Genomic DNA, 15694 nt, shown 5'->3' with positions numbered 1-15694 from the left:
GACCGCGTCCTCCGCTCAGCGGCCGGGAGCGCGGGGGGGCCCGGGCTTGGGCTGCCGCTGCCGCCTCCCGAGCTCAGCCCAAGTCTCCAAGCTCACAGATCTGCTCGGGGCCCCGGCGGTGGCTGCTGCACCGGCGCGTCAGGGGCTGCCGGGCGGCTGCAGGGGACAGCAAGCCCTCAGGCCGCGTCAGGGAGCGCGCGGGTACCATAGCGTGAGGGGAAAAATGCCTAATTCCCTGGCTAAAAGCAGGCAGAAAGGCTGTGTAGAAGAGATAGTTAGGTACGCTGTGTTAAAACCCCAGTTATTCCCTGGCTGGAACGAGTTCTGAGTTCACCGAGTTAACTGAGGGCATAACGTTCTTATGTCTGAAGGGAAACTGTCAGGCGCAATCTGAACGTCTGCAATAAGGCATGATTTATGCTGTCTGGGCCCTGCACTTCTGCTTCAGAAATAGTGACGGTTCTTGCACAGCTGTGTATTTTTGGCTGCTGTTTACACCATTGAAATAAAGTGAGGATTGTGCCGGGAAAGTAGTGCACACATTGGGGTATCACGGTTGTAGGGAACCAGGTAAGGATGTGCGAAAGCATAATGCATCCAGAAACTTGGCTCCTAATCTCAAGTACTTTAACAATTAAACAGTGTGCGCCTTCTGGAGAGCAGAATTTACAACTTCTGCCTAATCACGGTGGTTGGGCTGAGCAGCTGTGTCGTTCTCTCATTCTGGTGAATATTTTAGGAAGTGAAGGCAGGTGCTTAAAGCGAAGGTAGTGAATTCATATGTTAAATTTCCTCTTTGGGGAATATATTTGAGGGGAAATCACCTTATTTTCCTTCCTGTGGTACACAAAACCTAGCATCTCATTTACTGAAAGGAAATTTACCAGGACAGAGGTTATAACTGAGGGACGCATGGCGTTATGAGAAGCCCCTACAGTGCTGCACATTAGTAGTTTTCTTTTTCATGTTGGCAAAGCGTCTCTTCCTAGAGAGGAAGATTGGTTTGGTAATGGGACCGTGTCCCCATGGCCATGATTCGGGACTACCGTGAGCACTAGAGGGTGCCAGAGGAATGTCTGCAACATCCTGGTGCCAAATATCATCATAAAATTATTTCAGCTAGTATTTTTTATTTGACATATGTAACTCAGACTAATAATTTTGTCAAAGAATTTTTGTTTTGAGACATCTCTGTATCGAGGGACTAAGTTAGCGTATGTCAAGAGTGAGTAGAGGCAGGCTTTATAAATGGAAATTTGAATTTTGATAGTGATTCCAGAGTTGGCCTTTTAAATAATTTCATCCCTGTGTATGCTTTGGTCTCTGGTAAATTGTGAAACAGAGTACTTGTTATACTTTGAGTTTAATTTTAAATATTTGATTTTGAATGTAGTGTTCTCTTTTGGAGGTTAGAAGAATATTTAATACTACTGAGTTCTTGATAATAATGTCGTGATAATGGTTTGATTTTATAAGTTCTTTAAGTATCTTGGAAATACTGGCTGATAAGTACTCAAATTTTTGAAGCATATTTAGTTTGTCAGTAGAGCTGGTTAGAATTTTTGTTACCAACACTTTCTGATAAGGAGATAATCAGTTACCTAGTAGGGAGGTAATGACAAGGTGAGAAGCCTTGCAAGGAAGCAAAACTGAAAACTCATATTAGAATTTGCCAACATGGATTTCACATAAATTTCTTCCCTTTTCATGAATTTCTTGATATTTTAATATTTTTTTTAATGGGAAAAAAGGGAATAGGCTTTGTTGTCTGGCCATTTCTAGTAGTTAGTAATCTCTTCCTTTTATGGAAATAGAAAAAAAACATAATGTAAAAGGCCAGCAGAAGCTCACCTTGTGGTGGTGTAGATGAGCCTGACCTCTTCTTCCTTCACTGGATTGTGCCTTTCCTCTTGGAAAGGACATTCTGTGGAGATGAGGTACCAACTGAACATACAAGTACAGCTGTGCTTTTGTATAAACACGTTGTGAATAGTCTTCTAGCCTATATATGGGACTTACTTATGGTCCTGTATATGTGTTGTCCCATACGGCAGTTTTTAAAAGCTGTGCATCATCTGCATTTTATGCATCTGTATGTGCTTTATACCAAAGCAATCACAGAAGAGTCAGGGATTCAACTGAGCCAGCAAGCACCTGGTAAATAAAGTGCCAGGAGTATCTTCCAGATTGACCCAATAGAGAGAGCGGAGCCAGAGTGTTAATCCACATGCATTTTAAAGCTTGTTTTTGCTCAATGAAAAATAGCTGTTATGTTGTACAGTTCTGTGATGGCAGTGCCAGTCAAATACAATTGTTACTAACTGCTTATTTCTAGCAGCCAGATGTAGAGGTGCAATGCTGGTTTTGTATTCTGGCATCTCTCTGCTATTCTGGTAACAAAAAGAAGCTCTGAATAAATGAGAATAAGTCCTTTATAAGCAGCCATGACATTAAATTACTTTAAATTACTTTATTGATAAGGTATTGGCTACTGCTGGATATTTTTTCCTTTCCACAAAAATTAAAACAGGCAACTTGTAACTTCCTAAAGAGATGCTGAGTATCCCAAAGATACCCTAGTTAGCAAAACAGAGCCTGCATTTTTAACTTCTTTTGGAACTGAAACTGGTCTGTGCAGAGAATGTGCTATAAAAAGGCAGACATACTGTAAGAATATATTATTTTGCATGAAGATCTTGCTTCAAGTTTTGTTCACTTTAAATAGTGGCTTTTAGTAAGCAAAGATACAGTTTGAGAGGAGTGGGGATCAAATGAGCCTCGTGAGCTTATTTACCTCAAGCAGCTGCTGAATCTCTACTGTTCCCTGTTCCATAATGGCTTTGAAAGTTGGTGTTTGTTTTTTTTTTTTTTACCTCCTTACCACTGGCAAAGGAGACCAAGCTTTGTCCAGCCAGGGAAGGAGAGTACTACAGTATTTACAGAAAGATTCTGGATTAAATGGAGAGACTCTCAGTCCTTTAGAAACTCTGTGCGTGTAGTCTAACAAATGTTCATGGCCTTGCCTCTGGTACAAACAAGCTGTAACTCTGCATTACTGTGTGTAAACAGTGTTCTGCTGCTAGTGTTCCCAGCCACAAATTACTGGATTGTAAGCTTTACTGTTCTCTTGTTCATCTGACCTGTGTTACTTCTCCACTACTGATAATCCCTCAGTTTTTTTAAATCCCATCCCATTCCTGTTGAAAGCAGCAAGAATAGGGTCCAGCAGTGGATTACGTGTTTAGTGACTGGCAGGCCAAAGAGACTGGGGTCTGGGTGCAACTTCTAGTGTCTTGGTGAAAAGTTGCACTGTAAAAAATTGGAACCCATGAAGAAAAATGGTACTTTTCTGCATTACTTCATTTGGATTAACCGTCTGCACTACTTTTCCAGAAGCAATTCAGAAAGCAAGCATAGACTCTTATTTTTTTCTGTATTTTCATTATTTACTTAACCATCTCTCTTTAGGATTTTTTTTTTATCTTTAATGGCAGAAAACTCTGGGAGGGGCCTCAAAGATTCATAGATAAGATCAGTGAGGGTGATGCTTCAGAACTGATGGGAGTCCTTTCCCAAGTAATGTAATACAATGGGTCAGGTCATGACCCACTTCCCCTCTTCTGATATTGAAGCTTGCAGGGTTTACCTGTTTTTTCCCTCTCACACACCTGTTTCTCATGAGAAATGTATCCTCTGATTTCTTCCTGCATTTTGCACTGATGTTTCTTTCATGCCTTGGCATTTGTCTGACACACATAGTCTGATGTTTGCTGAAGGGTATGTACCCTTTCCTATTTACAGGTCTCCTCTGAGGTAAACGATGCCAACAGACCTCTTTAAGTATATTGATGTTGGGGTAAAACTAATTTCCCAAATTATTTCCAAGGGCTAAGTGATGCCTATTAGGTTTGGGTTTTTCTTTTGCAGCAGCTGTGGAGTGGATTTTTTTTCAACGGTTGTATTGAGTTTCATAGCAGGGAAAAATCTTTTGTTGCCAAGTGGTTGTTACCATCATCTCTACTGGCAGAAGGATGTTGGAGGGGAGAGTGAATCCAAATTTACTCTTTATTTCAGAGTTGTGTCTTTTAATGTACAATGGTTTTATTATTCTGATTAAATGTTGCTGCTTTAAGTAGTAGAAGAAAAATAAAAACCTCATACCATGATGTATTCCAAACTGGGGCTTTTTAGCTACTAGGAACAACAGTTGGTCATCACAGAATAGCTTTGTATTTTGAAGTCTATTGGACTGACAGAAATTAACAGGAGAATATCTCCTAGCTTACATGCAATTAACAGGTTAGGTAAATGTGTGCAGTGTTGTTTAGGCATGACACCCTCCAAAATCTCTCCTGCCTAACCCAGACACAGTTGCTCAGCTGTACCACTCTATGCCTGTTCTTTCAACAATCTGAATTCATAGGCAGTGATTATAACTAAAGGATCTTATAAAATGGTATGCACATATTGATCCACTACATACTTTACACACCCTTTCCCAGTTTACTAGAACTTGGTAGGTGGTGGAGCAAAGATTGTGTTTATGTTTGTTGCCTTTAGCAATTGTTGCTAATGCTTTGTAGCTTTTAGTGGCACATTTTTTTTCTGGAGGTTGCATGCTATATTGGCACAGTGTGCTCCTGATACACGTGGTGTATTTGCAGGGCACTGACAGAGTAAAAAGTTCATAGTAATGAACTCCAGCTGATTTTGTGACTTAGAAGGAAAGTACTGGTCCAATGAACTAACGGTAGTGCCATATTTTTGCAGGCAGGAGTAGCAACATCCTTGCTGTCTTCAAATGACACAGATGATGGCAGGTCTTATTGAAGGATCCCAAGAGGAATATTTGCATGAACTTCTGGACTTATTTCATGACAGGCTAGAAGTGTATTCCTGCAGAAAGTACCTAAGTTGCTAAAAACCATACGTCTGGTCCATCTGGAGCAAACACTGTAAAAGAAACCCACCTTCAGGAATTAAAGAACTGCTGGAGTTTATAAGGTATTTGGTACAATTTATAATTAGTTAAATGGAGAGAAAACACACTGTAGAATGAAAACATTTATTTGGGGTACCATGGTGTTCATGAACACTTAAGCCAGCCTACTGTTCCAAATGATACTTCATCTAGTTTTGCTCTCTTTCTGTTGGACTAAAATGTTTCACTTTCACGAATAAACACCTCAGGTTGTACTGTTGGAGGACATCTGTGTGAGTTTATGCCAATTAAAATTCTTTGGACGTTGTAGTAAAATTAATGTTAATCTGATTTACCTGGTTTTTGCATACGTGTTACTCCTGAGAGAGAGAAACTTCCTGAGATACCTGTTCCTCTAGATCCTTTCCCTCCAAATTGTTTAATTGGGATATTTTGCTTATTTGTGCTGGTTCTGTTTCTTTTTCATTTCAATACATTCTCCTATCTTGACTATGTATTTAAGTCACGCCTTGCTCTTGGTAAATTAATACATCCTCAAGCCGTTACGGTTTCCATGGCAGACTTCAGCTTGACCTTATTAATTTTTTTCCACCCTCTTTGAAGGTAATTAATCTAAATTCTTGTGGTCTATTCTGTGTAGTTTCACTTCAGGATCCGTAATAGGCTTTGCATTGTCTTCACTGCTGTTCTGCTTGTAAACTGCAATAAAACTGTGTGAAAGGTGTTTTTGTCTGAAGCCCTTTGTCTTTACTGTGCTGCTGCTACAACCTTGCCTGCTTTCATATCCAAATTATTTTCTTCCAAATTTCAAAATTTGAGTAGTTTCCTGAGCATTATCAGAAGAAAAGAAGCTGACACTCCCTAGCAGTTGCCTCTGTTTCTGAAGAAAAATGCCCCAACACATTGCACAAACTAGTGGATAGTTTGTCCTGCTGTTTTGCAGCCTTAGTAGATGTCTAGGTAGCTAATGTCCTTTAATTATCAGTTATATTGACATATGCAGGTCTTTCCTATTTCAAAGATGATTAAATAAGATTTATCCACAAACGTCAAATACAATATTTTGCCTCCACTCTTCCCTAAGACTTGCAGCTGTCATCATTTAGGAGAACTCACGGTTACTGGCTGTGAAAGGCCAGACAGAGCTCCTGCCAGAACCATTAAAATCTTCTCTTTGGTCAGCCAGCAGACTAGCTGTTGAGCTATTTGAGGCCCTCCCTTCCCCCAGAGACTACGTATGTTGTTAATGCAGTGCTCTGCGTGGAGGAGAAAAAGGAGTCAGAAATGTTTAGTCTCTTACATGATGGTATAGGAGGAACTAAAGTACTTGGCTGGCAAGGCAGAGAGTTTGATAAGTACTCGGTTTCTTTATAAACTGTATTGTTTGTTAGCCACATGATGACTTCTGTGGAATCTGTGCTTTTAAGTATCAGATCGGAGAAGCAGGAACAAAGTTAGTTTGCAGTGTTAAATAATCTTGCCCTAGAGGATGTGTAGCTTTTGAAATATCCAAAATAATCTAGGTTGTCAAAGTAAAATAGCAAAGGTATTTGCAACTGACTTTTTGTGGCTAAATTTTCTTCCTCTATTGAGCAATTATGTCTGTAGACAAAAAAAAATAAAAAATCCTGAGACCTCCACAAAAGAGTGGCTGCCAAATACAACAAAGGTTTCCTGTACAAATCTAGAAAGCCAGGCTTCAGTCGGCCTTATGGCAAATGCTGAAATTTGCTTACATCTGCATTTTGTTTGAATGGGTGTGCTTCAGGCCCACGAAAGGAACTGTTAACTTTCTGGATTATGAGTTTTCAATTTAGATAAAAAAAAAAAACCAAAAGGCAAATGGTGTAAGAGAATACCATATTAAATGGTTTGAGTGAAATTTTGTACAGCTTATTTTTACTTGGATGCTGCTATTTATTGCGAAGACCCCACAAGCAAAGAACTGTAATACTAAAACATTTCCATGGACAGTGCAGCAGGTTCTTCCTATTTTCTGTTACTTGAAGCTGATTGAATGTTTACTGATGAAAAGTAATTTCTGAGTGTCACTCTTATAATGTTGTAACAGGAAGCATTTTTGTTTCCATCACACTAGCAGACCTTGCCAGTTGTGTTTGGTAGGCAGGTATCTGGCACGGACTGGTGAGTTGAGCAATTTTCCTTCTTGTTCTCCTTTTTGGGCATTGATGTGTTGATGTCAGAAGAGTGATTTCTCACCCTTTTGTCCCCCATGTTGTGGTTCTAAGTCTGTTATGGGTGTGTGCAGGAGGAGTAGTGTTTAATTTATAGGTGTGTGGAAGAAACTGAAACATAAGCCAAAATAAAATGGAATAAATATCAAAGTTCTGTAACAAACCTCTCTGTCTCATATGGACTGAAAGCAACGAAAAATATTTTTCTCTGAAATATACTACCTACTTCAATTGCAAGCTAGGCTGTTTGCTGCCTTGGAAGTCTAAAGAAAATTAATACATTTTATACTTTGTCACACTTTGGATTACTCAGGCTTCCAGTACAGAGCCTGCTTTGACCTAGGATGTCCAAATGTCGAAAAGACAAGTCACCTGAAACTAAAATGGAATAATCTTTGGGGGAAAAAAAGTCAGCAAAGCTTTATTTTCCTTTCTTATTTGTGGATGCATATGTAATAATAATTTTGCTTCAAAACTTCAAGCTGAAAAATAGCTTTTGGTTTCTATCAAGCATTTCCTTCAAAAATAGTTAATAATTTATGCTAGTTTCCTAAGAGGCATGTTAATGTTAGGTACAGATGGATGAAAAGGAACCTCCTCAAGGACAAGAGGAAAAAAGTTTTGTTGAATAGATCAGTTGTTTGTCTCACTGTGATTTTGAAACCTAGAGGACAGCTGAGTTTTCCAGCAGCACAAGCAGGAATGTATAAAAAATAGGGAGGGAGTTGAGACAGCAAAGCAAGATAGTGTGAAGGTAGAAATATCACCTTTTCTTTTGACAACACTGAAAAGGCAATAGGCGAACAGAGCATATGATAAGTGAGGGAACAGATCTCAGTGTGATGTTACAGCTTTCTGGCTCATTAAGCGCACCAGGAATTCTTAGAAGATCCTGAACAGAACAACAGAACATTTGGGGCAAAAAGGTGAGGCTTTTGGGAAAGACAGTGTTCAAAGCTGAATGTTGTAAACTATAATTACAGCCTGAAAAGGCAGGCCCTGGGTTGGAACTTGTGAGGCTTAACAATGAGGAATGTCTTTCCTTTTGTGTCCCCTGTGAAAGGATCCGAGAAGTCTAAGATCAAGGTACAAAAAAGATATTTATGGAATGTCATCGGCACACCAAGAAGCAGTTTGTACTTGGGGTGGAGGACTGGCAGAAGTACAAAGGACTGGAAGGGCATGAAACTGAATTACTGACTTTTTTCTAGCCCAGAGTTTTGAGAATCCATGGAGATAGTAAAAGAGATACTATAGTGCCAGCTGCCTGTGCTGTACGGGTGAAATCAGTTCCCATTTTTCACTGTTGTCTTCCACTTCATTTGCCATAAAGTTACATATAGTCTGAAAAAAGAGAACTTTTTAAATTAAACAGTGGAAGCTTCCAGCCTAATCTTTCACAGATAACAAAATGAACATGATCCTGGCAGCAAAGACAGGCCTCTTTGTCAGGGTCTTTGCATCCTTCCCAAGGGTTTTTCACCAGCAGTGTTAGTACAGTTTGACATAGGGACATCTAGCTTTTCAGTTTGCACTGAATAATCACAATCACATGCAACCACGCTGCAGTTCCATCAAAATGGCCAAATTACTTAAGATGTAGGTACTGTTCACGCAGCGTAGGAAAACAGAAGGAGATTTACAGAGGTTTATTTCTATATTTTCTGTGGATGATGCAACTTACATAGAGTAAAGTGAAATTACTCGAGGGAGAACTTGGTAATAAGCCTTTTTAGGAAAGGACCTCGACACTGGCAGTGTCACGCAGACTGGGATGATACCAGCCCTTTTTCTCTGATGATGAAAAAAAAATCATCAGTTTTCAGATGCTTTCATTAGGTCATTCCATTAGAAATGGAAGTGCTGGACATGTTTTGATTTGGAATTATGCAGTGGAAAAAGAATGCAGTTGTATTTTATCTATAAAATGGCTTTATAATTCAGAGTTTACATAAACAAGTGGGCTACTAAGCAAGCGAAACATTTTAAACTGTGAAGATCAAGCTAAGCGAACTTGATAATTGTATCTTCAATTCTGATGTAAAAGTGGCACATGATAAGCATTTTTGTTACTCAGTTTAAATTATTTCATGTGAAACTTGTTGTATTAAGTGAGAATTTTATCAAGAATTGATTTGGCCTGTTTTTGTCTGGGACTAATGTTACTGTGCCGTGGTGCATCTTTCTTAACAGAAATATTTCTGTGTGATTTTATATGTGATACTGAGGCCCTTTTATTCTTTGAGAGCAACTTTCATAAATGCTGAAGCCTGCTATGCCACTTGATGTATGTGGCTGTACTTACATACAGCCCCAGAGCTGGGGAAGTCACGATGCCAATGTCTGAACAGGAGCATTCTCTTGCAGCAGATAGATCTGGAAAGAGGAGGCAGAGACAGGTTGTTTAATAATGCCTGTAGCCCATATTACCAAAGTTTGCAGATAGCAGAACTGGTGTCATGATTAATTAGGAGAAGGACAGGTTACAGATAGAGAATATTATGGATATTTAAAAGGCTAAGGTTAAATAGCACGTATTTCTATCACATAGACAGAAGCAATTATTGTTGGTACAGGCATATGAGAACAGTCTGGCGAAATGGTGGTTGTCTATAGGAGCTGTGAGTGGTGGCTCATGAGGTGATTGATGAACAGCTGTGCACAGCTGTAGCTAGGAGAGCTAACTGATCCTTGGATGTGTCTGGGGAAGAGGTGGTAATACTTGCGTTTCCTGAAGTAATGTTTCCCTCTCAAGTTATTCCATTTCAATGCATACATTTAGTTCAAAATGGGTTAAAGAAACTTAAACTGAGAGTAGGCATGATGTTGGTAAGGCTTATTCTCTCAGGTAACTAGCGTAACAATGATGGAGAAGACCTGTTTGCCCAAAGCTTGGCAACAATGTTTTCTTGTTTGCAAAGGCACAAAAAAAAAAAAAATCAAAAGAAGAAGAAAAATCAAAATAAAAGTTTTCTGTGGTCTAAATTTGTTAAAAGCCTAAATGAGGGATGCAGGAGGAGGGAAGGAAGGTGCTGGACCTTCTTTGGGTAGGAGGAATAATATGAAATGCTGAAAAATGAATGAAGAGAGAAAGGAAGTAGAAGTTAACTTCTGTGCAGCTTTTGGCTTCTTTTTGTCTTGGTTGGCCTTAGAAATACTGGTTCCTGTTCAGGCTGTTAAAGGTATGGGGTTGCTAGAGAAGGGAACCTCGGTGGGATGGATGCTAGAGGGATGCTCAGCAACTGTCAAGAGCGTGCAGCCTTGTTTCTGCTCACCCACATCTTTCCTTCAGACAGTCTCCTGTGATCATTACAGGAGCTGTAGAATATGATCAACTCGTGTGACTGCTGTACACTCCCCCTTGGCAGCTGCCCAGCGTTCTGGCAGCGGGCTGAGGGAGAAGGAGGCAGAGGAACAATTTGATCATTTTTTCCACTGAGCTAACTGTTGAACACCTTATGTTACACACTGGTGTTTAATGAATTAGCTGTCAGAACGAGAGTGTGAGGAAGTTATAATTTGTGTACAGCAATAGGATATATGTTTAAATATACACTGTGTAGATACTGATAGCTGCTCAGTAAATAGTCACCATAGCAGGTGCTGAAGGACATCCCCCTGTGTTTGGGCTTTCGGAAGAGTACACCTGTGATATATATTAGGGAACCTAAATCAGATCATCCTGTTCCCTGTTGTTTATCAGTTCACCTTTATCTGTTTACATGGTTTCAAAATCCATTCCTGTACTTTGTGCTAGCATCTGTTTTTGGAATCAGGAGACAGCCCTGATTGAATGAGCTGACATGAAGTCACCTCCTAAGTCATCCTCCCCCCACTCTGGAAGTGGCATAGAAGTGCTTTGGCATAGAAGAGAGGAGTGGCTGGAGCCTAATGACTCATACTCAGCTATTAAGTAAAATAGTGACATTTTATTTTGAATGAACTACTTTGTCTTCTACCTCCCTTTCACTGAAAATAGGTATCCTTCAACTCATTTCCAGCCATGCTCTTTAGTTCCAGGACACCTTGCCATAATAAGTAAGGAGAGTGTTTGGAATAACCTGCCCTTTGCCTAAAGGCTGAACCTTTCTTTTAAGCCTGTCCCCTGGCAAACACAGGATTCACTTTCCAGAATGTGACATCAAATTTTTTAAAGGAAATAAAAATAATTATTAAGTGCTCAAGCAAGAGGTCTTCAAGACAGTCCTCTATAAAACCTGAATTAATTCCTTTTAGTCCTCTCCACACACTAGTGTTATCAATTTTAGCAAATTTGAGGGGAGTCTACAGACACTGTGTAGTCAAGAGTCTTGAGACTATGGATTTAATTTTGAGAGAAGTAGAAATACCTGAAAATCTGAAGCACCAGCCAAAACCTATGGAGAAGACTGAATTGCATGTGTTTCCATTCAGCCTTTAGGAGCACAGCTGAGACTTGGAAAGATTACTTCTCCAAGACAAGGCATTTTGCTTGAAGCGTATCACTTCTTGTTCTGTACTGAGTTATAAATACCAAAAGATTCAAACTTTAAAGTGTATGGTGCTTAGGCAGGAGAAGGGCAAAGCCTGTATCTCATCCTAACTAACCTAGCTCCTTCTAGGTACAGATTACTCCGCGTAGGAAAAAGACTAAGTCCTCCTGAGGTGAAAGAGATATAGTAGCTGTTAACAAGAGTGGCATTTAGTAGTTAGTAGTTCTCTAGCAGTGCACCTGTTGTGTTTCTTTTGTTCTTATGTGAATGATTATGAACTGTTGTGGGTTGAAAAAAGAAACATCAGACTACTATGTTTAACTTGCAGGTAAAATTTTGACATGAACATACATTGGGAGCCTAGAGCTACAGCGGTTAATGTATTCTGTAAAGGTATTTCTTACCTACATCAGCCATTGAATATCCCACCTTCTCTGAGTGGTGAAACTTGTAGTTTACAGGTATTCTACATATAGATTACTTGGCCATATAAACTAGTCTTTAATATTTTAGTTTTAGTTATTTTGAGCATCTCAAAGCTTGATTCTGTTTCCAGTGTTTACTTACAGTGATGTCTAGCAGAACTGACCCTTCTAGAGTAAAAGAAGTATCCAGCCCTGGTTATTTTTAAGGTGCTGCCTAAACCCATTTCAAAGCCAATTCTTTAGAGGAAAGCAAAGTCGTCATTCATCTGCTGGAATAGGTATAATTTTTTTTCTAGTTATAGCGGAAAAAGCATTCCATCATGTTGTTAGACCAGCCAAGCAAATCTGTGACATGTTATTAATCAAAATAATATATTGGCTTTTAGTAGGAAAAAGAGAAAACTTGTATTCCTGCTCAAGGAGGTGTCCTGATGTTTTAGCTGTACCATGAAATAGGTATGTGTATTAGTGGCTGTAACAGCAGCAGGGAAATTGGGTTGTTGTGTATTTTTTTCTGAGGTCTTATTTGGAAATCAATGTAAAAATTAGAATATTTTTAGGAAAAAAAGACTTCTGCTTATTTTGCATAATCCAGACACCTACAGAATAACTTCCTGTATTGAACAGGGAAAAGCCAGCATCTTTCAAGTACTTAACGTAATGCCATATATCACATGACACTTTTCAGTTCGGAGTTTGTTCAAAACCACCTGACTTCACTGGCAAATGCACGATCCATCTATTCTGAGAACCAGGCTTTAAAATTTAAGATAAAATGGAGATATGAATGTTAATATTTGGCTCTTTTGTGTTCAACTTTGGTGTAGGGATTTGATTCTCAGAAGTATTGTCAATCCCCCCAAGTAGCTCTTCTGACTTCACAGCAGTTAGCAAGGTAAATTGTGATGTACAGCTGGGGCTGATACTAGAGGTGGCACCGTAAAAGGTGGGGTGGGAATAACAAATCCTCTAAACTGGATTTACACTTGCAGAATAACAATAGTAATGCCAGAATAAGTAGATTCAGGAGGCAAATTGAAAACAAAAGTAACTTGTCCATTGCAAACTTTGGACTAGTTCAGTTGTAAGGGCAGTTTTATGGGACCTACTTTCAAGCACACATGCAGAAGAGAAAGCGCGGAAGTTTCATGAGGAGCAGCACAATATACTGCACAGTCATCCTCATGACGTTGCTTTTTTTTCATGTTGCACTGCTCTCTTCACTAAACTATTTAGATAACCTGCGGTTCACAGACTCCATGTATGAGCACCAAACATCTTACTTTTTGTAGAGAGGTTTGGGATTTTCCAGCACAATGCTCTTAACACAAATATTTTGCATTCTTGCTTCCATCTGGCTTTGGGCAGTAGGGGGATTACTTTCTCTTAATCCTCTATGCTGCTTTCAGAAAATGTGGCATTTAAAAAAGGATGCTTATGCATTAGATGCTTCTAAGAATAGCTTTGTTTCGTATTCCAGAGACACTTACCCAAAATAAATGAAAATAGATGTGTCTTATTTGGCCTTTAAGAATGATAAATTTAGCTAATATTTAAATTCTTCTTGGTTCAAAGTTCTCAAAATAAAATACTGACTACAAGATATAACTGTGCATGCCTCTTATTTTCAGTCACACTATATGTAGGTTGGGTGACTGAAAGTCACCTACAGACACCAGCTATCTCAGATGACTAGACACTGGGAAAATATCAGTATAGGTTTGACCTACACATGTGATTATCTCCTAACACTTGCTGCTGGCCAGTGTTGGTCACAGGACAATCGGTCCATCGTTGTGTTTTTAAAAGGGAGATTAAAAATAATTTTTTTCTTCATTCTTGTTTGTTTTTAGTAAAATAAACACACATTCTCTTATTCTTTTTGAACAACATTTTCAGTGTTCATAAGGGCTTAATATTTTCATATTGAAAACCTTCCTTCTAACTACAAGCTATTTTTCTGTCTTTTGAAGCTCCCATGAGGTAGTTGAGAGAAGCTGAATGTGCTGATGAAATATATCTCCTTGACTCCACAGCAGATTCTTTTCAGTTTTCTGGGTTTTTTTTTGTTGTCATTTCTTGCAAACGTAGCTAGTACTGGTCTAAAAAAAGAATACTGAAACCCAGTCATCTATCTGATCATTTGAGCTTAGCATCTAAAAAAATCTGCACGCTCTTGGCTCTTGTCTGTGTTTGTGCCTTTGGCTAATGGGACCAGAAGGGTCCAGGTTTGTGTTCCAAGGTCTGTTTTTTTAATAACCACTAGTAAGTTAACAAAGATAACAAAGATCCATGTGCTGCCTGGGTTCTCTCCAGTCTCTATCCATGTTGTTATACATGACATATAATGCCCAACTTTGCAATCTGTAAGGTGTTTGTCGTACCGTCACTCTCTCTAATATACCTGGTCAGCACATACCCCCTTCAATAGAAATAACAGTGCAGCAGGAACTTCACTTTATTCTTTGTGGCTGGAAGTCCTGGAAGGTCTACTGCTGCTCTGGAGAAGAGGTAACGGGAACATTTGTCAGGAGTGGAAAGGCAGAATAAACATGAGTGATGGCCAAATCTTCCCTCATTTTTGTTACTTGGCACTCTTCTAAAAGTGTCTGTCAGCACTCCTTTCTATTGCACAAAATACTGGATATTCCCTGGTTAATAGCATTAAGGATAGAATTTGTCATGTGATACACATGATAATTTCAGCTCAAACTGTGCCTGAAGAGTTACACAGAATTCCTGCTTTAGAGGTGTTTTTTCACCTAATTTACTAAAATCACTAAAATTACTAAAGTAAAAAGAAAGCTATTCAATTTGTAAATGAGACAAAGTCTTCCAGCAGTATTTGACAGAGACAACTGGAAGAGTCAGGTGGTGTTATCAGCCAGTGTCATGCTCTGTTAGCCACTGGCATGGGTCAGCCAGGTAGTAAACTTCTTCATCAGTCAACTGAAGTTTGCTCTTGTTTGGTTTATTGATTCTTTACAGATACTTTTTTTCAGAATATGCAGAAATAAGGTTAATTATTGAAGGCTAATCAATAAACTTTTTTAACTCCAAGACACCATGCCATCTGAACTGTAGCAGTTAAATTATACATGCCAAAACAAAGCAACCTATCCCAAAACCCAGAAGAAAAATCACAATGATATTTTTACATTTGGTAAGTTAAGAATTGCTGTGCAAGAGTTCCTTTTTTTTTTTTTTTTTTTTTTTTTTTTTTTTGGGAAAAAAGAAGTCCTTACAGTTTTAGGATGACAAAAATAAACTATAGTGTAAATGTAGTCATCACAGTTTTTGGATATCCTTGCTTTGAAATGTGTTGCTATCGAAGTTTAATTAGATCACTTTGGTTTGTGCATGCTGTGCCTGTGTCAGGTCACAGGATTTGTACATTGGTGTGGTTTTTCTCCAGGAAGTGACCAAAGCAAGGAAAAGGAAATACTCTGACCCTAAGTATCTGAAAGAATGCTTTAGTGACTATCTCTTTTCTTCATATAATAAAGGGGATGGAGCAAAAGGAGATTGGAGGCTGAAGGAAAATGACATAGCATGTTACGTAGTTTGCATTATGGCAGTGGAATGTTCTCAGTTTAATTCACTTACTGACAATAACTCAGAAAAGTTAGCTCTAAAATTTAAAGTTCTCTGTGTCTCTCT

General features: G+C 39.0%; 1 long non-coding RNA gene across 2 annotated transcripts; it reads left to right on the top strand.

The window, feature by feature from the left end:
- The first annotated feature begins 41 nt into the window (after positions 1–41).
- LOC121093176 lies at positions 42–5201 on the top strand. Of its 2 annotated transcripts, none has more exons than XR_005829508.1 (2): positions 42–279; positions 4771–5201. It is a non-coding gene; the product is annotated as an uncharacterized LOC121093176 (long non-coding RNA). The 2 variants fall into 2 exon arrangements; XR_005829509.1 differs by having other exon boundaries at positions 42–570.
- The last annotated feature ends 10493 nt before the right edge of the window (positions 5202–15694 follow it).

The sequence above is a fragment of the Falco naumanni genome, chromosome 8 (genome assembly GCF_017639655.2).
Source record: "Falco naumanni isolate bFalNau1 chromosome 8, bFalNau1.pat, whole genome shotgun sequence".
Classification (NCBI taxonomy): Eukaryota; Metazoa; Chordata; class Aves; order Falconiformes; family Falconidae; genus Falco; species Falco naumanni.
This window is presented reverse-complemented; position numbering and strand designations above follow the sequence as displayed.